This window comes from Delphinus delphis, chromosome 17 (assembly GCF_949987515.2).
Source record: "Delphinus delphis chromosome 17, mDelDel1.2, whole genome shotgun sequence".
NCBI classification, from domain to species: Eukaryota; Metazoa; Chordata; class Mammalia; order Artiodactyla; family Delphinidae; genus Delphinus; species Delphinus delphis.
In genome coordinates this window covers 8,984,692-9,010,818 of record NC_082699.1, presented here as the reverse complement: position 1 = coordinate 9,010,818, position 26,127 = coordinate 8,984,692, and the positions used below count along the sequence as shown (strand labels likewise).

Genomic DNA, 26,127 nt, shown 5'->3' with positions numbered 1-26,127 from the left:
GCTCTAGGGCACTTTGCCGTCGCCGTCAGAAGTTCTTCTTCAGAACAGAACTCAGTTATTATTGCGTCTTTCAGAGCTTTACCTCCCTCTCCACATATCTTTATTCATACTCTTTCATTCCTGCCCTCCTACACTATTCCTTTATCTGAATGTAACTTACGGTGTTTTTCCACTTTTTTTTTGTACTCTCTGCTTTTTTCTTCTGCTCTGCAGTTTCTCCTGCCTGTTATTCATGCAGTTTCCAAAGCCTCATGGGTTTCTCCACCCAGCTGGGAAACTGTCCCTGAGTTTGACACACAGCTTCTTTCTGCAGCTGCCACTCCCTCATCAAGCGTCGTCTGCGCTCGTTGTTTGGTGCTATGTTCCATTCTCCTGGCTTCTGGAATCGACATCGAAGATCCGGAAACTATCTGGCAGGAGTTGATAGATAGATGCCCAGCTCTTTAAAAACCAGAAACCATTATGAATGCGTCCCTCAAATTCCTGCCTCCTGTTCCTATTGTCTTCTAAATTATGTCCTATTACTTGAGAGTGATTCTTATAACATACCCCCTTGCTTAGCTCTTGGTGCTCATTCATTCGCTCACTCAATATACACTGAAATCCTCTGCTGCCGCACAGCTTGTACGAGTGCTGGAGCGAATCTCAGTCATCAAGGACTATATGGCCCAGTGGGAGAAACAGACCAAAAGATGACTAAGCTACAGTGCGTTGCAAAAGGGGCCTGGGCGGGTAGTACGGAATGTGCATTTGGCCCATCTTGGAGGGCCTAGGAATGCCTCCTGGAAGAAGAGACATGGAAGCGAAGACCTAAAGGAAGAACAGGAGTTTTCAAGGCTAATAGGAGGAAGTGAGCAGTACAGGCAGAGGAGAGCACACGCACCAAGCCCAGAGGCAGAAAGGAACATTCACAAGACTGCTCCTTGCTGGGAATGGCAGAGGAAATCTTATCCGTAAACACTTAACTCTTCACTGCTAACTTCACATTACATCCATTTAATATAAACAAGTACATACGAACGTTAAGAATATGAATCATGGGCTTCCCTGGTGGTGCAGTGGTTAAGAATCCGCCTGCCAATGCCGGGAACACGGGTTCGAGCCCTGGCCCGGGAAGATCCCACATGCCGCGGAGCAACTAAGCCCATGTGCCACAACTACTGAGCCTGTGCTCTAGAGCCTGCGAGCCACAACTACTGAGCCTGCGTGCCACAAGTACTGAGCCCGTGAGCCACAACTACTGAAGCCCATGCGCCTAGAGCCCGTGCTCCGCAGCAAGAGAAGCCACCGCAAGGAGAAGCCCACGCACCACAACCAAGAGTAGCCCATGCTCACGCAACTAGAGAAAGCCCATGTGAAGGAACGAAGACCCAACACAGCCAAAAATAAACATATTAAATTTTAAAAAAAGAATATGAATCATCAGGCACATATTTGTATTAAGAATATGAGTCATTAGGTACAACATTTAATAAAATCACGGACCTGGAAGGATTTTCAATAATTCATTTGTCTCAACTCCCTAAAAATGTTGAGTCAGTAACAGTTATTCTCTGTTTAAAACTATAGTGAAAAAGAAAATGGGCCACTATAGACTAAATAAATAACTTCTTTAACTTCATTCATTCATTTAATCATTGTACAAATACTTAATGAGTTCCTACTATTGCTAAGCACTTCTCTCAACATGCTTACTATGCTAGTAGAGGGAAGAAAAGACCAACTCTAAAACCAGTAAATAGCTAAATACATCACGAAGCACTTCAAATATAAACACCAGTGCAAATGATCCATAAAGCTACGATGAAGTGACATAAAAAAGTTCATTTCCTGGAAATGCGGCTGAAAGCAAACCAGACTAAGAGTTCTTTCTAACAGATGGCGTTTGCTGTATTTCCTTTACAACGTTCTAAATAACCACAAGTCAGATTCCCTTTCTAGAGGTGGACTCCGTGTATCAGGGATAGCGGGCAACATAGGAGACTGGTGAGGAGTAGCAGCTTGCAGGGGTTACGTGCTCTGGCTAATTTAGAGACCAGCTGTAATCCTCATTCTGGCATTTTCTAACTGGATGAAATTCAGGAGGTTACTTAACCTTATATGAATCTCATTCCTTTTTTAATACTATGAAGATACAAATTATAATAATGTTAGTACAAACGTGTTGGGCTGTTTTGAGGCTGAATATGAGTTAACTCATGTTAAGCTCTTAGAGCAATGCCTGGCCTGCTAGCTCCCTGCATTATAATCCATTAAGAGAACAGTGAAGACCCTTGCTGTTCAGAACCACCACGAGGTTTATGAACTATTTCTGCCTTCCGTGCTCTTGATAGCTATCACAAAAGAGCTCTTTACTGCTCCAAATGGTAAAAAGCTGGTTTCTTTTTAGACAAGCCTACCTGGTTATGTCCAGATAGCAATTTTCTTTGAGATTAAATAGTCAGGGGCTAAGCACAAGCTGCTTGGGAACCTCCACCAGTAATCAGCCTGTCCACGTGTCGATCCCACAGGCAGATGCTCAGTCATTCACACAAGGGACCACAGCTGCTCAGTGCGATAGTTGCCCCGAGACTGCATAATCTGGAGAGACACATCCTCCCCTCCTTCCTGGCTGCATCCCCACCGGAGTTGCTGGAAAGGGCTCCAGGACAAGTCCATCTGCAGTGAGGCTGCACTGTGCCCAGGTGAGCTTTCAGGTGTGGGTGCCTCTGAAGAGCAGCTCACCTCACAGACCTGTCACAGCGACGTTCGAGGACCTTGACATCAGGGCTGCTCCTCCTTTGCCATTTGTGTCGTAAGACCTTTGGAATCAGCCTCTGTCCCCTCAACCAGGAACATTACCACCAAGCTCCATTTAACCTTTACACTAGGAACAGAATGAAGGCATACGTGGCTTTCCCGTCACTGCCCCTACGACAACACAGGGCAGTGGCACCTTCAGAGCAAAGTGTGCGGGGGTGTCTTCCTCCCACAAACTACGTGTGTTACCCAAGCAGGAGCATCCGTGAGAGTCTATAAGTGAAAAGGATGCTCGCTGCCCCTCTGCTTTCTAAGAGAAGACAGGCCTCATCCTGCTACTCTGCAACTTGTAGAACTATGGGGACCCCAGTCAGTGGATGACAGCCACGGGATCTCTTGACGGGGTGGAGCTTGGCGAACTTATTCTCTATCTGTCCTTCCCCTCTGGACCAAAGAGAGGCAGCAACCCTGGGGAAGCGGCTCTGCTCTGCAGATCCAAATCTCCCTTCTGATCCAGTGGTCCACCGACCAGCCTGGAGATCAGGAAGGGTTAGTATGTCCACTTCGCTTGCTGACAGATATAAACTATGCAGTCCAATAGCCGTTTATCAGGTAAAAACCAAAAAGTGATCCTTTGATCTCTCTCTGTGTCTATGTCTCAATTGTTTCCAAACCAGATAAATAGAAAGAATAGAAAGGATGATATTTACGGATCTTCTCTGAAATCCCAACCCTTAGTTCTTTAAGGAAAATAATGTTTAAATGTAAGAATCTTAGCTAAAGTACATGGGAATTCGTAAAAGACTTTAAAAGTGTAGCTAAGAAAAAGGAAACTCCCCCTAGAAATTGTCCTTGCACTTTTTGTTGCTGTTGTTTGTTTGTTTGCTTAGTTTTGTACCTATATAAACCAATGAACTCTGTAAGCCTGAAGAAAATAATACAATAACGTGTAAGTTATTACTTTACATTTATTGGTAAATCTGAGAAAATAAGTGGGATTAGCTAGTAACACAAGCAATCGACGTTATCACTTAAGGCATGGCTCTTAGCAGCACAAATGCTGAAGACACCTTTTCTTTAATTCACTGTTAAAGGACAATTGGTGTCTGAGGACCCCGAGATGCACTGTGTGAAGAGATGCCGGCTTCAGCAGTGCTCCTCTCTCAAAAATTACATATTCTACCACTCACATCTAAGGGAACACGTTTAATTTTTTGAACTAAGGCATAAAAATGCAAATGTGAGCTTATTCATATCTATACTTAGATCTAATTGAATAAAACTTCTCCTTTCGGCTTACTTAGCATTTTGTACCTTATCAACCACCATTCAAATGCATTAAATGGCTCTAATAATGATGCACAATTGACCTGTCCAGTACTTCAGCATTCCTAATCATGTCTAATTTCAGTCTGAAAATGAAGAACAGTCTAATTATCAAACTACTATCTTCAGGTCCTTTGAGTATTAAAAAAAAAAAGTCAAAGAACATTAATTAGCTTCAACTCTCAATCTTATAAACTTATGTACTTCTTGGGGAAACTGTCAGTGACACAATTCCAGCCTTTCCTCCACATGTGTGCCTGAGATATTAACAACACCTAGGCTTGATAAGTTAGATAGACTTTTCCATCTGTTATCCTCATAGTATGAATCTGTAATGTACTCCACTGTTTCCTCTTAAAGTGTCAACCAGAGTTAGAAACCTAGTGTTTAATTAGTCCATGGGCTACCTCAAAGAGCAAATAGCTTGATGACCTTCATATGTGTCAAAGAAAAAGAGTGGGTCATACGTTATCATCTAAGAACAATTTTAAATACAGAGCATTGGGCTGGCCGAAAAGTTCGTTCGAGTTCTCTGTAAGACGCTGTGAAAACCCCGAACGAACTTTTTGGCCAGCCCAATAGAACTCACAAATAATACAACTTATTAGCATTTTAAGAGTGTAGACTATCCCTGAATTTCTGAGGAACTCAAACCCCTCTCTTTTTCTCGTAAACTCTGCTGAGTTAACTAGAATTGGGGGGCAATGTCCAGGAGAGGAGAGAGGTGAGGATGGAGAGAGTAGAGCATTTCCTGAAACGTATTTGGGAGTTTGGGCATTAGTTTTCAGGTTTGCCTTTCTTAGAGCAGTAACAGATGTTTTGCCAAACGAAAGAATTTAATTACCAAATAATCTGGGAATATAAGGTTATTTGGGGAAACAAAGAGATGCCTTTATCCCAGGACTTCTAAGAGCCTTTTATACGCAAATGAGCAATTTTTCAGCAACAAGAATTTTAAATATACTCTATAGAATTTCTAATTTTCTTTTTACCATCGAATTCTTTTTTAAGAGGACACTTCTTTACAGAACTTGGTATCACAAAACGCACTTGAAGTATGACTTCAGGCAAATGGGAGACATTTAGAGATTTTAATCCTAGGAGTGACACGGTTTGATGTGCTTTAAAGATAAGAGTGCTCCGACCAGCTGTGTGAAAAGAGGCTGCAAGGTGGTCATGGAGCCTGTCAAGACAAGATCGGAATGAAGGCAGCAGTACTTAGGAAGAGAGAAGCATACAGACTAGGATCTACCTAAGAGAAAAAAATTGGCAGGACTTGGCAATTTGTTCGATAAGGGGGTAGATGAAAGATGTTTCCCGATTTTGAAGTTTCGATGCCTGGGTGAATACAGTGCCAACAATCTATTAACAGATGGAGAATAATAGAGAAAGAAGAGCATGAGCAAATGCACAAGCACGTGTAAATTATGGTTCACAAACTTCTTTCACACTCGTTACTTTGTCCAACACTCAGAACAGCTCTAGGACATAAGCAGCGTACACAGTTTTTTTGTATTTTAATGATGAGGAAAATGGGATCAGAATTTCAAATTACTCTACAAAGCTAAGCTAAAAACACACGTATAACAAGGCGAGGATTCCCCTCCACCCCTTAAATCATCTCTCAGTAAATGTTTCTATATTCCATCTCTGATGGTTCAGAGCTCTATATAACCATGTTTTGAAGAAACTGCATTAGCCTGAAATGTTCTCCACCAATTCTGGCTGAGATGCTTCTGGAGCTCAGCTGAATAAACTGATAAACAGGGAGAGCCAAGAACTATAACCTGGATTTAGAATTAATGCTTAGGATTATGTCCTCACACCTGCCACTGTTGGCAGTTACTGTAGTCAAAGTTTTTAAATATCGCTTTGAAAAGTCATATGGTGTTGCTACATTTTAGAGATCATGACATACCTACATACATACCTACAGCATGGATGTGAAAAGAACTTTCCTAATATATTTATAGCCTGAGATAAAATATAGTGGCAACATCATACACAGAAACAAACCTATTGAATTTTTAAAAACATATGAATGTAGAAACGATGGACATAAAATACTGCATTAGATGACCCCAAAGTGGCTCTAAATGTTGAAATACATGTGAAGAATCTGAATGACATTGTTAGGAAATGAGAGAAAAAAAGCAGCTTTACTAATACACTATATAATTGCATATGTGGCTTTAAGTATATATGATTAATTAAAATTATAAATTTAGAATTAAAAATCAGCCATAGACTTTCACCTACATCTCTAAGAGTTAGACATTTAGACTGGCCAAAAATACTAGTTCCTCTTATTGAGAAAGTGGGAGAATCATCTTTTATACTGAGTCGCCTTTTATTCAGGCTTCTTTGACATTTGGATCCTGTCCACTCTCCACTACCACCCTGTTCCATTGACTCAAGAGATGCCTGATTAATCCTATCAAAGCTGAAATTGGGAAGCCAATGCTGACCTTGAAAGCAAGAGAGGCCGTAAAGTAATGTGGAATTAGGAGTGACATATAGGGTACTGACCTTCTAAACTGTGTCACAAAGATTTCAAAGTTTGCTTCTGAAATTGGGAGAAACAAGGCTTCCAGAAAATGAAAGAATGTATGTGCTGTGACTTGGGGTGTTTATGGGGAAATAATGGTGGTGTGAAGAAAGCCCTAGGATTGAAAAAAGCCCTAGGCTTGAAAACAGCCTTGTGGTCTTCTACCTGTGACTCATTTCTGTTAGGAGACAAATCTCCACGGATCTCTTGCATTTCTGCACATCTTGACAGTGAGAGACTGACTGCCCTTTTTTCTGGACTGTATTTTCACAGGTGTTTGGCTAGCAAGTAGCCTTAGAGGGTGGAGACAGTATCTCCCTCCAGAGAAAAGGGCAGGCAGATTTATTCCCCTGTATAATAATGATAAATCTCCTTGTAGAGGGAAGGGCAGACATGCTTTCTGCCCACTTGAAAAGATTCAGAGTCCCTAAGCTCAGGGCTCTCCTCCTTGAACGTGACCCACTGCGTGTGCGTGTGTCAGATGGACACGGCCACGTCCCTCTGTGGGACCAGGGACCAAGGGATTGGTGCACAGATGCTGACACACTGTCTATGGTCACCCCTGTGTGTAACAACCTGTCTTCCACCTCTGACCCAGGAGTCTTGGGTCTCCTACCAGCATCCATGTAACTGTGACAAGCTAACTTGCTAGTTTGCGAGTAGAGTGAAATCTCAGACACTTCACAGTTCTCGAAATTCTACACATTCCTTCCTTTACTTGCCTAGAATAAAAACAGCTTGGGCTAGATGATCTTTGGTTCCCTTTCCAGCTCAATGAGTACATATGATTTATATTAAGAACAGAAGTAGCTTTGGCAACAATGGTGCTTCTGTTTTCGTTGTTTAATAATTCTTGAGGTTGTTTTTCCAAAAGAATTCCACATCTGATGCTTTGAGTTTTATACGTTTCCTCTTTCCTTAAAACAAAGCAAAACAAAAACAAACAAACAAACAAACAAAAGTGACCGGCAGGCTTTCCATTTACTTTTCAAAACACAACCTGATCTTATCAGTTAAAACTTCAGCCCTTAAACATCTCTGATTGAACTGTGATCAATCTCTTCTCAGACCCCTCATGCACACTCACTTCCTTTCAGAAGCCACTCAAATACAGCTTTAGTTTTGAAGGTTCTCCCAGCAGCTGAAAATGTCTATTAACATCGTACCTCTGACATCTTAAACCAGTTGGTCTATTTTATACATAAAGTTTGTATTTGTGGCTGTTTTAATTCCAGTGATGTTAGCCACAAGAAAATGTTATTCTCCACATTTGATAAGAAAAAGTATTCATTCATGTCTGACAAAAATTTCTCTGTAAGAGCAGGAAATTTGTTCATGCATTAATAAATGATTATTGAGTTCCTACTATGTGCCAGGCTCTGAAATAGATTTTATGATATAAAAATTAACAAAATATGATTACTGCCATAAAGCGTCCAGTAAAACAGAAGAGTCTATAATCTGGTGAGATCTCTTATAGCTTCCATGTCCTTAGAAAAGAGATAATACACCATTTATACGTTAAAATTTTCTGAATAACAGCTGAATGAATGAATACATGGGTCCTGAATGAAGAAATACAAGTATGCAAACTGAGGAGAATCCAGGCTATGCCTCAAACACATGCTTTGGCAGCCTAGGGATTTCTGAACCCATTTCAGATCAGGAGTGTTAATGAAAACTCATTTCTTTGCAGCAAGTGGAATTTAAATTCTAATTGCATTAAAATCCCTGAGCTAATATTTCGTACTAAGAATGCACATAGAAACTATTAAACTAGACTTAAACTAACCCTGTCTTAGGGAAGACTTTTCTTTTTTTTTTTTAACTTTTGTAAAGTGGGCAAAGGTGTGCCTGAGACACAATTAGCCCTTGTCACCGATTCCTAAACTGATGCCACAGGCCTACCCGCGGTTGAACTGCACACTGAGGCTTCGGAGGCTTCACTCTTAAAGGCACAGACGACACTACATCCGGGGATCAGGCTGTTGATCTGATCTGACTGCTGATCAAGCAATAAGAAGGCAGATGAGCTCATTCTTCCTGTTGGGACAGACCCCTAAGTCATCAACCTGCCTGACTGTACTGAGAAGGGTAAGTCTGGGTCTCCGAAGCTGGAATAGGGTTATTATTATGCAGGAGGTGTTTGTAAAGGCTGGATCGTTGAGATTTTGATCATTAATTTATTCACTCCACAATTATTCATGTGGTGCCTATGTCTTGGGAACCAGTGCCTAGGAAGGAAAGTAGCGGAGGGTTACAAAGATGAATGGTGTCTTCGTGGACCCGAGGGATCTGTAGTGCAGGAGGGAGAGAGGTAGGGATCACCGTGAACGTGACAAGCCATGTCCTTGTGGCGGTCGGGTGCTCAGTTGAGGCGCAGAGGGTGTAAAGTCGTCTCCAGAAACAAGAAGCAACTGTTTTCTATCTGCTTCTTCAAGATCTAGATCAAATGTCAGTTATCTTTAATGTTGGGAGAAGTAAGGCCATTTAAGAGGATGCTGTTCAGCTTAATGCTTTTCCCTCAAGACTCCTCCAGAGCATCTGCCTGGCTCGCCCATTTTTCAGCCTCCTTTTCTGCTCGTCTTTGGTACCGCATGCATTTACTCCATAACTCCTGGGGAGGCAGGGGAGACACTGCCCTACAAGCCCTTTAAGTTTAATAGGTCGGAATCAGTGTAGGTGAATGAAATGTTCCATGTGCTATGGGACGAATGTGTGTAGGATCCAGAAGCCAGTTGTCATTTCTATCAGGGGTTGTTGGAAAAGCTTTAGCGGACATCTTGATGAGAGCAGTGAGAGAAGAGCAGATGCTCACCGCCCAGGCAGGCAGACGAGAAAGAAGAGGTGAAGTTCAGCCGCATGAGGGTTGAAATCGAGGCCCCTCAGCACCTACGGCCCCACCTTTACCTGACTTCTCTAAAAATCCCTGCTCTGCAGAAGTCTGACTTGTTCCAACAGCATAATTCTGTGCTCCCAAGATGTCCTCTCTCCCACTCTTCCTGAAACTTTGGTTTCCGTCAATCTCCCTGCCTGGTAAGCGTTACCAGCCTTCATACCTGGTCTTTGACCAACCCAGCAGCTTCATCCCTATTGATTCATCCGTAACTTGTACTGACCCAGCCTGGGAGGGAGTTCTCTGTCTCCATCCCGGAATGAGACTTCTACAACCCTGCTTCTTCCATGGTTGCCCAGGACTCCTGCATAGTATCTCAAAATAAATATATCTTTACATAAATCACTTTATATAAGTTTATTACAAAATAAATTACTTTTCGGTGATGATACTTCCTCTCGGAATCATAAATTCTAAAGGGTTGAAAGGTACTTTTCAACAGAAATTGACTTGTAATGGGCATTTGGTAAACCACAAAAACTGTGCTGGGCAATTTCATATTTTTCATATTACTTGGTTGTTCTAACATCTCTTCGATTTAAGAACTATGATTTACATTCTATAAATCAGACACCTGAGGACGGGGAAGTGATAATTTGCCCAAAGTGACACAGCTAGTAAGTGTCACTGAGTCAGGGTTCCACCTCCAGTCTCTCTAGCTCTACGATACTTCTCCAATGCCTCTGCGTGATCACCTTCAGTGATGAAAAAGCTTATTACTCTCTACGGTAACATATTTTGATATTTTTATGATGATTAAAATATAATGACATATTCAGTGCTAAAAATAAATGAGCTATCAAACCCTGAGAAGACATGGAGGAACTTTAAATGCAAATTATTAAGTGAAAAACCCAATCTGATAAGGTGTATACATATGCTTCTCACTCTATGACATTCTGGAAAAATTAGAACTATGGAGACAATAAAAAGATCAGTGGTTGCTGGGCCGGTGGGGGAAGAGATGAACAGGCAGAGCACAGAGGAATTTTAGGGCATAAACACTCTGTATGATATTAAAATGATAGATACAGGCCATTATACATTTGTCCAAACCCACAGAATGTACAATACCAAGAGTGAACCCTAAAGTAAACCACAGACTTCGAGTGAGTATGATGTGTTAGTGTAAGTTTATCCTTGGTAAAAAACATACCGTTCTGGTGAGTCATGTTGATAGTGGGTGAGGCTATGAATGTGTGGGTGCTGGTCTTTCAGAGCAACTTTAGATTTACAACATTACAATTTTGTTGTAAATCTAAAACTGCTCTAAAAGAAATAAAGTCTTTAGAAAAAACAAACAAAATGTATACGACATAAAATTTACCATTTGAACCATTTTTAAGTGTGCAGACCAGTGGTATTAAGTACATTCACACTGTTATGCAACTATCACCACTGTCCATCTCTAGAACTTTTTCAACTTCCCAAACTGAAACTCTGCCCCCAGTAAACAATAACTTCCCATTCTCCTCTCTCCCCCTGCCTCTGCAAACCCCCATTTTGCTTTCTGTCTCTGTGAATTTGACTGTTCTAGGTATCTCATATATGTCGCATCATATAGCATTTGTCCTTTCGTGCACGGCTAATTTCATCCATTATGCAGGTTGTCAGGTTCATCCATTTTGCAGCCTGTGTCAGAATTTTATTCCTTTTTAAGGAAAATTTAGTAATTTCCCATTGTATGTATATGCCACATTTTGTTTATCCATCCCTCTGTCAGAGGACATATGGATTGTTTCTACTTCTTGGCTATCATGAATAATGCTGCCATGAACATAGGTGTGCAAGTATGTCTTGGAGACCTCACTTTCAATTCCTTCAATCCTTTTGGAATTGCTATATGGCGATTCTATGTTTAATTTTTCTGAGTAACCAACATATTGCTTTCCTCAGCTGCTAAACCATTTCACATTCCTACCAGCTAGGTACAAGAGTTCCATAAGGCGACATATTCTGGACCACCAAAATTAAATGTAAATAATAATTTGTCCGGAAAAGTGGACCCCTTGCCAGCACACAACTCCAAACCTCAAAGGAGTAAGAACGTTGAGGGTGAGTGTATCTTCAGATCCTGGGAGAAGTGGGAGGTGGGTATGGGACAGGGATCCAGCCAGAGAAGATCCTGATATATGTAGGTTGACTCTTTGGAACTAGGGTGAATTGAACAATTGTCTTCTGGATGGAACTTGCCTTCAAGGAGACATTCACATCTCATGCAGGGACTTCCATAAGCTGGTAGCTGACCTGGACCTGCTTCTTCTCCAAGATACATCCTGCTAGTTTTCTCATGTATTTGATCCTCCTGGGACCCAGGACTGTCGCAATCACATATGTGGCTTCAGTGTTCGTACCCACATCAAGTTTCAATCTCTGCTTCTCCAATCACACTTTTCCTAAAGCTTTATCTCCTTCCCAACTTTACCTAAGTCTTATGTTTAGAGCCAGCTTTATCCACTAAGCATATCCTGCTTTCTACCAATTGAACAAACTGCAGTCTGTCTTCTCTAACATCCATACCCAGTTCTAATCTTTTCTGTCTAGTTAGGTTTTTGCCCAAACCTAGGCTTTAACTTCACTGAATTCATTTCCTGCCCCAAAGTCAGCAGTCTCAACTCCTTGCCTCTCTAAAGCAGAGGTGCTTTGCTCCAACACTTCCTAGTGGTATCAAGGATTTAAAAATTCCATTGCTGCACCTCCACACGAAGACACCTGGACCCTCCAGGTAATTTGGAGACACCACCTTGTGCACGTACCTTCATTTGCACATAAAAGCATGGCAAAAAATACAATGACGTAATTTAAGACATAAAATGAGAAATTTTGAGAAATCTTATGAGGCTCGGGGAATACTCAGACTCTTTCTTTGTCCACACAGAGTTACATATAAAGTGATTACTACTAGAATTACCTATTCTAGTTCAGGTGTGTTTCTGTAATAGCTTGTTCAAGGATTACATAGCCATCACTCCTGCTAGACTAAAACTGAAAAATCTGACAACAGAAGGGACTTATCTAAAAGCCAGATGTAACAGGGACACTTCTTGTCCCCGTTGAATGGGATGCATGGGATGTAGCTCATATTTCTTGGTCAGTTCTACTTCTTGGATGAGCAATGAGTAAATACATTTATTTTTCATGTACTTGAATACAATCATCATGCTTAATGGTTTCCAGACTAATATCTCCAACTACTTCAAAAGTCGTCATACAACATGGTTTTCCGTATCCTCAAGTGAGGACATTCTAGTTTATTAGGGCTTATCTTAAAAGCTGGATCCTGCAGATGAGTAATGCTCAGTGGAGAGTTTTGTTAATCTCAGCACTGCATGCCTGTAGAGCAATCAAAGATTGTGTTACCTATTTTTAGAAGCCAGAGACACAACTGGTTCCCATACAAACTGAGCAACTGTGAGCAACTGAAACCTCTATTTGCACATTAATGTTGTTAAATATATATTCCCCCATGCTATGCTCGGGCGGTTGATTTATATATGTATATTATCTTGCCTGTTTCTTTCCATCATGCAAGCCAACAGAAATACTTTTCAATTTTAGTAATGTCACTAAATTTATCTGCAATGCCTAAAAGACTGTGTCATCTTCAAATATGATAAGCATGCTTTCTGGGACGAGCAGCCTTACAAAAAAGAGAAAATAGTTTAAGTGGGATGACTTGGTTTTAGTGAACCCATGAGGTGTCCTAGTGATTACTACATTCTTTTAAAAGTAGTCGTCTTCTGTTCCATGACATTAGCCCTGAGTTGGAGATTAATAGTATAATAATCCACAGTTGCTTGAATTTATCTTTTCCTCAGTTTTGGAAATTAGGATCAAAATTGTCTATCCCTGGCAGCCTAGTATGTTTGTAGTCAAAAATTTCTAAAAGAAAATACTGACAGTGAATCTAAAATCATATCTTCAAACCCTTTTAAGAACGAACAATTCTTCTGTTTGAGATTTGACTTAAACCACCAAACGCTTTCTCACCGTCTGATCCTCTATGGGAATGATGAAGTCTCTTTCTTCCAATTTAAAGTTCATTCTCTTACTTGGACAACAGGAAGAAATGAAGAGTAAGTGCTTCTTGCTTTCTCGGTGTCACTCTGTAGCCTCATACTTATCTACCCAGAAAGGGACCTATCACATCCTTCTTGTTATTCTTGTTCCAACAAGCTTTGCAAAAATACTTCTTAAGTTTTTGAACATTTTTCAAAACATCCCACCATTGTAGGCTTTAGATCATCTGCCATTATATTTACATGTGTATTCCTCTTTTTTTTTCAGAATCCGAATTTAGTTATTTATGCACCTCTCCTTTGATACTTTTTTGTGTGCATCTCCTTTCAAAAAGTTTATTTAACAGGGATCTAGTTATATTTCCGCTGAAATTTTTACTCTTTGATCTTCATTAGGATCACCTGTAAGTGTACAGTCAGGATTTGTATTTTGAAAGTCTCTTACCATTCCCAGATAATCTGTCTTTTTAGAATCTTTGAACGTGGGAATGAATCTCTTTTTCTAAACTTTTCTGCTATCTTTTTTAGAAAAGGTAGGCTTCAGATCTGGAGATGTCCAACATTTATATTTCTCTCCACTGTGACTTCTAAGTTAATAGCATCATGGGCTCCTGAAGTTCCCACAAGATCTAAAGCTCCAATACATTTTCCTCTTTGGATAGAATTAATTCAACAAAAGCTCCTATCTTCTTTCATAGAAATGCAATTTTAAGTTATGCAGGACATAGACAAGCCAAGTACTCTGCTTTTAGTGAACTGAATTTACAGGAGAAATCTTCATATTTAAAATCCTCCATTACTACTCTACTCTCCAGAACTAGCTTAGCGTTTATATTGGAAAGCATCACATGTAACTATATCTGTCCATGGCAGATATCTGTGCTGGTTCTTCAGGACTGGATGCTATCATCCACTCATTCACTTCTCTAAAGGTCCTCAGTTCTCCTGATTATCACTCATCATTAGTTTTCTTAGCTTGACCATAATAAATGAAAGGTAAACTGGGGATGTGATATCATTCGTTTATTCCTAGAATAAGGCTACTTGTACAGTTATTGTGCCCATTAAAAATACTGAGTAAATGGTCATTGAACTATTATACCCCATGATTTCCCTGAATCATGGAAAACCCAGTCTAAGTCTTATGGTCTACAAGGGCCCTGATGATTCTGCAGTGATCTGCTAACATAGCATAACATGACTCACATCCACCTTTCTGGGGACATGTAGAGCCTAGCTCCTGTTACAGCAAAGTAGAAGCCTCTGGCAGACTCAGCCATAGTCAGGTTTTGCCATTTCCTTACCTTCTAAAGCTTTGGGGGTTAATTTTCAACCTTCAAAATAAGAGAACTAATCACACTTCACAAGACGCACTCACTTATTCTGTATGTATATAATTTTAAAGCCTTTGGAATGTACATGTGATTAAATATATCCAAGGTCATTTTATTGCAAATTAGTTTGAAAGTTAGTTTAAGAGCTGAATAAGGTTTAAAAATCACTGAAATTTCTTATTTTATTGCCTCATATGGTACACTATGCAATTCCAAATTTTTTAGTTTTAACAGCTTACTACCTGTTTAGCAAACTGGAAAACTGACCTTAGTCAACACATACAGGCAACTGAGTTGCATAAAAAAAATACAGCAATTAGAACTACAAAGTACTTATTAGATGATACAGTTCACCCCTTCCCACTGCTAACTCAAAAGAAAAGCAAAGTATAGAGAAGAGAAAATACAATGCACCATTCTCTATTAAAAGCCTACATATAAATGTTAAACTTTCTAGCTGAAAATAATTCCGACACAGAGAGTGATCTAATGTTCTCATTTCAAAATGCCTTTTGATGGTTCTTCCACCTTGTGTAGAGAACTTAAAAATACCACAAGCATGAGCATTGTTGTGATAACAATAATTCAAAATATAGACATCTAGAAAGATCGTGCACACTTATGCACTTATGTATAATATATGTACATAATGTTCATAAGTACCTCATGTGCTTATGTACAATAAATTTGCCATTTACATCAACTGTTCTAAGTAGAAGTCAAAGAGATTGGTCTCCTTGATATTTAATGTGCTTATAAATTCATCTCAAAAAGTGCTTTACTTGGTTTTTAGGGGAGTCCATCAAGATCCAACTCAAGGACTACAACACCCCAAAAGCCATTACGACACACAGCCTGGCTGTCAAATTTATTTCTGAATCACAACAATCAATCCATACTTTCATGTCAAGATGAAAAACCTTTTCAAGATTTTTCTTATCTTCAACTTTTTGATAAAATTACCTAATGTTAGTAACATTGACTTTAAATATATTAAGCAACACTTGGGTACTAATTATACATTGTCCATAATGACTCCTGTGCTCATCTATAAAAATCAAAATGTGAACTCTACTACAGCAATTTTGCATTCACTTTCAAAAGGCTAGTTTCTACACTCAGTACACTAAGTATAGGTTTTTAAACATTTGTTAAACAAGGAACTGTCTTATGTGACAACAGACTAATAACAGAAGTTTTGTGAAAAGATAAAGGAAAGAGAATCAGAGCGTGCAATCACGAAAAATCACCAATCCACAAAGGTATGCAGCAAGAAAGAAAGAAAGAATGAAACTACAAAGCAGCCAGAAAGCAACTAAGAAGATGGCATTAGTAAGTCCTTACATATCAATAATTACTCTAAATGTAAATGGAATGAATTTTCCCATCAAAAGTCACAGAGTGGCTGGATAGATTCAAAACAAAACAAAAAAAACAACCAGACCCGAGTATATGTTGCCTACAAGAGACTCACTTCAGCTTTAAGGAAACACTGAGGCTCAAAGTAGATGGATGGAAAAAGGTACTCCATGCAAATGGAAACCAAAAAAACAGGGATAGCTATACTTATATCAGACAAAAAAAGACTTTAAGTCAAAAATGGTAACACAAGAAAAGAAGGTCATTATGGAATGATAAAGGGGTCAAGTCATTAAGAAGATATAACAATTGTAAATATATAAACACTCAGGTTGGAGGACTTAAATATGGTAAGCATATACTAACAGAGCTGAAGGGACAAAGAGACAGCACCACAATAATAGAAACGGACTTCAATACCCCTTTCAGCATTGGATAGATCATCCAGACAGAAAACCAGCAAGACAATGTTGGACTTGAACCATACTTTAGACAAAATCGACCTAACAGACCTACAGAACATTCAAACCACCGGCAACAGAACACACAATCTTCTCAAGTCCACAAGGAACATTCTCTAAAATAGATCATACAATAGGCCACCAAACAAGTCTTGGCAAAAATAAGAAGGCCGAAATCATACCAAGTATCATTTCCAGCCACACTGGTATGAAACTAAAAATTAACCAGAGGAAAGCTGGAAAACATAGGCATATGTGGAAACTAAACAATACACTCCTGAAAACCAATGGGTCAAGAAGTAATCAAAAAGAAAATCAGTGGGGCTTCCCTGGTGGCACAGTGGTTGAGAGTCCGCCTGCCGACGCAGGGGACACGGGTTCGTGCCCCGGTCCGGGAAGATCCCACATGCTGCGGAGCGGCTGGGCCCGTGAGCCATGGCCGCTGAGCCTGCGCGTCTGAAGCCTGTGCTCCGCAACGGGAGAGGCCACAGCGGTGAGAGGCCCGCGTACCGCAAAAAAAAAGAAAATCAATGTATTTCTTGAAAAGAATAAAACTAGAAACACAACAAACCAAAACCTATGGGATGTTGCAAAAGCAGGTTTTAGAGGGAAGTTTATAGCAATAAATGCATATATTAATTAAAAAGAAAGATCTCAAATAAACAACCCTATTTTATATCCCAAGGAACCAGAAAAAAAAACAACCACTAAGCCCAAAATTAGCAGAAGGGAGGAAATAATATAGATCAGAGTGGAAATAAATGAAATAAAATTCAGTAAAACAATAGAAAAGATCAACAAAATTAAGGGCTGGTTGTTTTTTTTTTTTTAATAAATAAAATTGACAAACATTTAGTTAGACTAGCTAAGAAAAGACTCAAATAAATAAAATGAAAGAGGAGACATAACAACTGATACCACAGAAATAACAAAGGATCAAAACAGAATACTATGAAAAATTATTTGCCAACAAATTGGATGACCTAGAAGAAATGGAGAAATTCTCGAACACATGCAACCTTCCAAGACTGAATCATGAAGAAACAGAAATCCCAACAGTCCAATACCAAGTAAGGAGATTGAATCAGTAATTAAAAACCTTCCAACAACAACAAAAAAAAAACCTGGTCCAGATGGTTTCACAGGTGAATTTAACCAAGCATTTAAAGAAGAATGCCAATCCTTTTCAAATTCCTTTAAGAGACTGAAAAGGAAGGAACATTCCTAAATTCATTTTATGAGGTCAGCATCATGCCAATACCAAAGCCAGATAAGGACACTACAAGAAAAGAAAACCACAGGCAATATCCCTGATAAATAGAGAGGCAAAAATTCTAAAAATATACTAGCAAATCAAATTCAATAGCACATTAAAAGAATCATACACCATGATCAAGTGAAGTTTATTCCTGGGATGCAAGGATGTTCCAGCATGCAAAAATCTATCAACGTGATACCCCACATTAATAGAATAAAAGACGAAAATCACAATCGTCTCAATAGATGCATAAAAGGCATTTGACAAAATTAAACATACTATCATGATAAAAGCTCTCAACAAGTTTCATATAGAAGGAACATATCCCAACATAATAAAGGCTAGATATGACAAGGGTACATCATACTCAACAGTGAAAGGTTCAGAGCTTTTCCTCTAAGATAGGGAACAAGGGAAGGGTGTCCACTCTCACCATTTTTATTCAACATAGTATTGGAAGTCCTAGTCAGAGCAATTAGGCAAGAAAAAGAAATAAAGGGTATCCAGTTTGTAAAGGAAGAAGTAAAATTGTCTGTTTGCATATGATATGATCTTATATACAGAAAATCCTAAAGACTCCACTAAAAATCTATTAGAACTAGTAAACAAATTCAGTAACATTGCAGGACATAAAGTTAACATACAGAAGTCAGTTGTGTTTCTAGACACTAACAATAAAATATCCGAAAAAGAAATAAAGAAAATAAACCCTTTTACAGTAGCATCATAAATATTGAATGTTGTTATATGTCAACTGTATCTCAATAAAACTAAAAGAAAGAAAACAATAAAATACTTAAGAATGAATTTAACCAAGGAGATAAAAGATATGTACATTGAAAACTATAAGACTTTGATGAAAAATATTGAAGAAGACACAAACACATGTAAAGACATCTCACTTTCATGGGTTGAAAGACTTAGTTTTTTAAAATATCCATACTACACAAAGTTGTCTACAAATTCAGTGCAATCCCTCTCAAAGTTTGAATGGCATTTTTCACAGAAATAGAAAAACTTTCCTAAAATCTGTATAGCCAAAGTAATCCTGAGAAAAAAGAATAAAGCTTGAGGCATCAAACTTCTTAATTTCAAACTATATTATTATAGTTTAATAACTATAATAATCCAGCCAGTATGGTATTAAAAACAGACATGTAAACCAATGGAATAGGACCAAGAGGTCAGAAATAAGCCCTCACATATATAAACTAATATTTTGACAAGGAAGCCAAAAGTATTCAACAAGGAAAGGCTACTGTCTTCAATAAATGGTGTTGGGAAAACTAGATAATCACATGCAAAACAATAAAACTGGATCCCCATCTTACACCAGTTACACAAATCAACTCAAAATAGATTAAAGACATAAATATAAGACCTGAAACCATAAAACTCCTAGAAGTAAAACAGGGAAAGATCTCCTTAACATTGGTCTTGGCAATAATTTTTTGAATATGACACCAAAAGCACAATCAACAAAAGCAATAATCAACAAGTGTGACTAACAAACTAAAAAGCTTCTGCCCAAGAAATGAAACAATCAACAAAATGAAAAAGCAACCTACAAAATGGGAGAAAATATTTGCTAACCACATATTTGTAAACCATATATCTGAGGGAATGTTCAAATCCAAAACACATAAAGAACTCATACAACTCAATAATAAAAAAAAATCAATGAAAAAATGGGCAGAGGAACCAAATAGACATTTTTCAAAACAAGACATACAAATGGTCAACAGGTACATGAAAAGATGTTCAACATCACTAATTATAAGAGAAATGCAAATCAAAACCACAATGAAATGTCACCTTATACCTGTTAGAATAACTGTGATCAAGAAAACAAGAGGTAGGTGTCAGCGAGGATGTGGAGAAAATGAAGCCCTTGTGCATTGTCAGGGTGAATGTAAATTAGTGCAACCACTATGGAAAACAGTATAGAGGTTCCTCAAAAAAGTTAAAAATAGAAGTACCATATGATCTAGCAATCCAAATTCTGGGTATGTATCCAAAGGAACTGAAAACAGAATATTGAAGAGTATCTGCACTCCCATATTTATTACAACATCATTCACAATATTCAAGATATGGACATAACTTAAATATCCATCAGTGGTACAATGGAATATTACTCAGCCACGAGAAAGAAGGAAATCTTGCCATTTGCAACAACATGGATGGACCTTGAGGGCATTATGCTGAGCGAGATAGGTCAGATGGAGAAAGATAAATCCTGTATGATATCACTTGTATGTGTAATCTAAAAAAAAAAAATGAACTTGCATAAAGAGAGAGTAGAATGGTGGTTACCAGGGGCTGGAGGGGTGGGGAAATTGAGGAGATGTTAGTCAAAGAGCAGTTTGAAAATGAATAAATTCTGTGAATCTAATGCACAGCATTGTGACAAGTTACCCATACTGTATTATATACCTGAAGGTTGCTAAAGACTAGATCTTAAATGTTCTCACCACAAAAGAAAATGATAATCATGTGACATGATGCAGGTGTTAAGTAAAGCTATGGTAATAATCATACTGCAATATATAAGTGTATCACATCAACACATTTTACACTTTAAACTTACACAGTGCTATATGTCAAATATATCTCACTTTTTTTCACATATGGGGATATATGCATCTCAATTTAAAAAAAAAGAAAAGAAAGAGTAAAACTTAAGGCAGATAGAAAGCCAATGTTCTAGAAAATAGCATAGGGTGGAAAAGTGAGGGTAGGGTATTAGTATGAAGAGGCTCAAGGACCCAGCACTAATACAGGTATAGGGACTGCCTGGGTTTTGGTCAAGGAGAAAAGAGAGAGGATCCTCTAGGAGGTGCTAGGGTCCAAGTACTTGCCCTGGCTTGCAGGGCAGAAGATGGAGCTGGAAAAACTTGGGTCCCAGAAAAAAAAAAAAATGATGATAGTAGGTTTACATATATAAATGAGAGAGTAATGTTTTATCAGGAAAACAATTAGTCACCTGAGTAAACAGGATGTTATGCAAAAATAATAACTATTCAAATAATGCTATCTCTATGCCTGGCAGTGTTCTGCGTGATTTACAAATATTAGCTCCATTAATCCTCACAACAATCTTAAACAGTAGGCACTATTATTATCACCGTTTTGCAGATGAAGAGGTGAGGCAAAGTGAGGTTAAGTTGCCCAGGGTAGTCCAGGAGTTAAGTCACAAAACTAGAATTTGCATGTAGTCAGTTGGTCTTTGGACTAGGTACCCTTGTGCAGGTTGCCAAATGATTTTCTAAAAGATTAAGAATAATAACTAATGTTATTTGTACTCTGAGATAATAATGATAATAAAGGAAATAGAATATATAGCAGCTATAAAATCAAAAATAACATTCTGCAATTGTATTTTCCACTCCAAGTTCTTCTCATCAGATTTGCTTTCTACAAGTATATTCTCAGTTTCTCCTCCACGGGTCTCTTACTGGAACATTAGCAGTTACATTAAAGTCTGCCTTGCTCCATTTTTCTAACATCTACCATGACTCCCCCTGGATTCTAAGAAAGCAAATCGTAACCTCTCAAGGGCAGTTCTTTCTGTGACTGATGACCTAACCCAACTTTTGACATTATTAATATATTTTCAGAGAACATTATAAAGAGTGTGGGCAGCTGTGCCACGCTGGCTGTGGCTGCTGTGATAACTCTCTTACATTCAGTACATCAATGAAAAAGCAGCCCTGTTATTCCGAGTCACCAGAAGAGAAACATCAAGAGCTCTGAGAGCTCCTTTATGTAGAAGTCTCAGCCTTCCCCATAGGGAAGGCAACCTGGTGTCCAGCAGTATGTGACCAGGTGATAGTCAAAATACATTAATGGATTCAGGAAGCAAGAAACCAAGTATTTTTGTCACAGAGGAAAAGCTTGATTTAAAAGGTTTTTACTGCATTGGTCTTTGTCAATATAATCTGTATTCAGAAGAAAACCAAATATGTTCCAAACTTTATTATGAATATATAGGCATTTATATAAGATGGCGAACAGTTCTGAGCGCCAATAAAAGAATATATTTCCACTTTTCCAAAACAAACAAAAAATATTTTTTTCTTTTCTTTCTTTCTTCCGTTTTTTTTTTTTTTTTGCTTCAGAGTTGAGAGATTGTGAGGAGTGATATTTATTAAGTTTTGAAATTTTGAAATTCAAGCCACAGTAATAGAAGGAGGTAGAGAGGCAGATACCTCTTTTGCTTTGTATCCTCCTTTTACACAAATATTGAAAACAACTATTTTTCTCTAGGGGGGAAAAATACAGATATGAATGGTTTCCCCAAAATGAAAGAATGGATTAAAATTTGGATTGAGAGTTGGAAGACCTGAATAGTAGTCTTGACTTCAAACATTTATTTCTAAATAACTTACAGTTTAATAGCTTTTAATAAAAACTTGCATGCCAAAAAAAGGGTTAAACAGGCAATCAGTAAACGACATAGAGTATAAAGGGAGAAAATTTCCTTAACCTGTTGCATCTAACTGACGGTCCTGGGCACGAAGTGAAAAGGAAAACATGATGAATCTCATAGGTCACTATCGCTAAAGGAAAGCCCACCAATTCTTGACAACGGAAGCTGTTTCTGGTTTTTGTTTTGTTTTGTTTCCTGGTCCTAAATTTTAGAAAGAATTTTTTCTTGTGTATCTTTATATAAAAAGGCATCAAGTTAGATTCTTTAGAAAATGCAAAAGCTCTGGGTAAAGGTTAAAGGTATTTTCTTAAACTGTACTTGAGTGAAGGTAATTTTGCAGAGAGTTAATCCACTGGAGGTCAAATCAATTGCTTTGGATGCTCTATCTTGATGGAAGGAGTGACCAGATAGCTCCAGGACCTCTTCTGCTTCTTAGTCAATAAATCAGGGATTCTGATTAGATTAACTTACTAGTTCTATTATTTCTAGGATTAATTTCATTTAGACTTGCCATTATTGTTAACATGCCATCCAAACCCAGAAGGCCATGGTATAGGAATTCGCATCATCTTCTTTTTGTCATAAAATTAACATTACAAACATATTTGAAATCAAATTATGTGCTTTAAGAGACAGGGTCTCCCATAGTACTTGAAAAATAATGCCTGTTGAATTAATAAGTGAACACAAATATTTCAAAGTTCCAACTGCCACTTTTATACTTTGTCTTTAAAAGGTTCAGATTAATGGATAACAAGTGAACTGTCTGCATGTCCTGTGAATTCTAAAATAAACAACACAGAAATCGTGCTGTAGCCGATACTAGGTCCAAGGGTAATCTAATAGCACCAAAATACATGCTGCAATTTCTAGATAAATAAGAAAGTAGTTAAAAGTTAAAAAAGTAATTAAAAATAAAAAAATAATACTTTAATGGACAGTGAAGGTGACCCAAATATGCCACCCCAAAATATGCCTCTTTGGCATATTGATTATTTTGAGCTGGTTATTTTTAAGAAACAGCAGACACAGAAGTTCTGAAAACTGAGTAGAAGTTACTCTTTTTTAAGAGACATTCACACTTATAAGGGGAATCTCCATCTGTAAGCCTGTCTCCTTCTCTGTACCAAGAAGAGAAGGAAATTTCGATAAACTCTCAATGGAGAAAGCAATGACTTAAAACTACATAACATCTTACCATTATTTACTGTGCTTTTCCGGGTAACGTCCCATAACTAGCATCCTCCCCTCTCCCAACCAACATCTTCTTTTGTCTTTAGCTGCAGATGTAATTTAAGGACTCGGCTCATGTCCCTTCAGAGAGGAAGGTAAAGATTTCACCTTGTCTCTTCCTTTCCAAATTAGCTTAGCAGGAGAAACTATTTGTGTAATTAAACTGGCTAAAATTGAATGGTTATTATAATTTTCTTTCATCTGCTAAAAAGACAAAGTTTTATTGGACTATTAGTCTACTCCTGATAAGCAATTATGAAGGATTTTTCTTTATTTCTTAAGTCATCTGCCTAGGATGCAAAGATTTTGTGTCTTACCAAAATAATTTCCTGTGCTTCATGTTGTCTTTATGAGGTCTTTGATTACTTAAAAAAAAACTGAGTCTTCTCAATATTAAAAAAGCTAATTTTTACTCACAATTATGTAACTTCCTGTATTTACCTTTAAAATCTTTTGTCACTTTGGTTAAATAGATAACTAAATATTGCTTCATAATAATCAGTGATCCTATTTGGGCAAGTGTCCAAAATCTTTGATATTTTTGATAAACTTCCCCAAATTCTAAATGAAGTCTTTTTTTACCTTGAACTAACTTTGGGATTTTCCAGAAGGTGCCTGGAACATCTCAAAAGATTTGTTCTCTCTCCTTATAAAGGAGAGATGCTAAACTAATCAGGCTTATTTGATATGCCAAATTACATTGGAAGTATTGGTAAACAAGAAATAATACCAAGCCTTCCTTATGTTGTATTTGTATGCTAGTGCTCCAGAAATTATATAACATTACTAGAAATCTGATATGTCCTGGTATAATGTTATCACTTGTAATTCTAGTTATTAACTTAAAATGTCATATGTTACAGAAATAAGCAAATTTCCTTGTCAGTAGCACTATAATGAACTCTCATGAGACCTCTAACGATGGCCATTTTTAAGTCTTTTTGTCATTTACAGAAGTTATTGTTTTACTCTGCTCTTTTGCAAATGTGTTTCATCTTCAGAGATTCATGGAAAGGACTCTGACAAGTACAGGTTTCTGATACTTTAAGATCATACCATTAAACTGGGTAAGAATTTACAGAACTCAAAGGAAAAACTGGATTCATAAAATTACTAACAAGATTAAGATCAAGAAGAATTAATTACATGGGATTGAACAAATTCATGAGAATGACTATAATTTTTATGATTTTTTTTTTGTTTGAAAAACTGTTGCTTCTTTAATGCTTTGTTTTTCCAGATTTAAGGAAATCTGTTCTTTTAATCTCTCTCTCTATGACTTACAGAAATCTGGTATAGTATATCCTTGTGAACAATGATGAAACAACTTTTCTCCCTACTTGATCCGTCCAGAATTTGGAAACTCTCAGTGAGTGAGTATTCCTATTACCGTGGTAAATAAGAATCTGTTCTTATAACAGGACACAATTGGAAACATTGTTTATGTTTCCATGGCTTCCATGGGAATGTCATAATTGAGAATGATATGCATAGACTCAGATATAATCAGACAGCTCTAAGGAACTAAGATTAGCTTTATGGACCTGAGGCAGGAGATAGATGGGCTCCAGGTTAAGCATTTACAACTGGCCTCCTGTTCATACCTCCTGGGGTGAGAAGAAGATGAGCTCCAGGCCCCAGGCCAGACGTTCATTACCAGCCCCTTGTTTGCATTTCCTGAGGCAAGAGACAGGCTCCAGGAATACATATTTATGAGCGGACTCCTGTCTATAATTTTAGACAGGAGATATAAGAAACAGCAGCAGGAATAGGGTACATGACCAGACATTGGGCACTTTTATGGCAGAGACAGAGAGGGGCTAAACCCTGTTAAAAGATCAAGGAAATCATCTATTTCCCATCATTGGGGCAAGGGAGACACTACACATACGCAAAAGCCTTCACAGGGTCAAAAAGGCAGGGGATGCCAGACCATAGTAAGTCTTGCTATCTTCCTCCCAGAGGCCTTGGCAATGAAACCCATCTTGACTGTGAGGTGCGTGCGCACCCAGGGGATGGTCCAGAGGCAAATTAGCCATGGGGTCAAAACAATACTATTGGCCAAGAAGAAGAGAAAGACCCGGAAGACAGCCCCTTCAAAAGGATTTAAACTTCCCAAAGGTGCGTCTCTAGTGACTCTCTTGCTTGAGTTCGCCCCTGTGTCTTTCTGCACGTACTCTGCTTTTCTAAGAAACACTTTACTTCCTTCTATACCTTCCGTCCCCTAGTCAGATTCTTCCTTTCAAGGTACACAAAGGACTGGGGACGTGGATTCTGACTGCTGGCCCCATGGTCTAGTGGTTAAGATACTGGTTTCCATCCAAGCGACCTGGGTTCGATTCTTGGTCAGGGAGCTAAGATTTTGCTTCCAGCTATTGCTCATTGCTGCTTGTCGCAAGCTGCCATTTACTGCCATCTGCATCCGAAATCAGACCCAACAAAGTCCCTTGGAAGAACAGCTTGGTACCTTGCTCACAAGGGTCACAGCAGCCTCATCATGTGAGTAAGGAAGGTCACTTCCT

At 38.4% G+C, this 26,127-nt stretch overlaps 1 protein-coding gene and 1 long non-coding RNA gene across 2 annotated transcripts in view; one reads left to right on the top strand and one right to left on the bottom strand.

Annotated features, from left to right (window-relative positions):
- NKAIN3 (sodium/potassium transporting ATPase interacting 3) overlaps nt 1-26,127 on the bottom strand; it is a 511,505-nt gene that overhangs the window by 411,486 nt on the left and 73,892 nt on the right. The window lies entirely within an intron of this gene.
- On the top strand, nt 8,666-24,666 carry LOC132440179 (uncharacterized). The gene is made up of 3 exons (XR_009522534.1): nt 8,666-8,707; nt 23,653-23,700; nt 24,607-24,666. It is a non-coding gene; the product is annotated as an uncharacterized lncRNA (long non-coding RNA).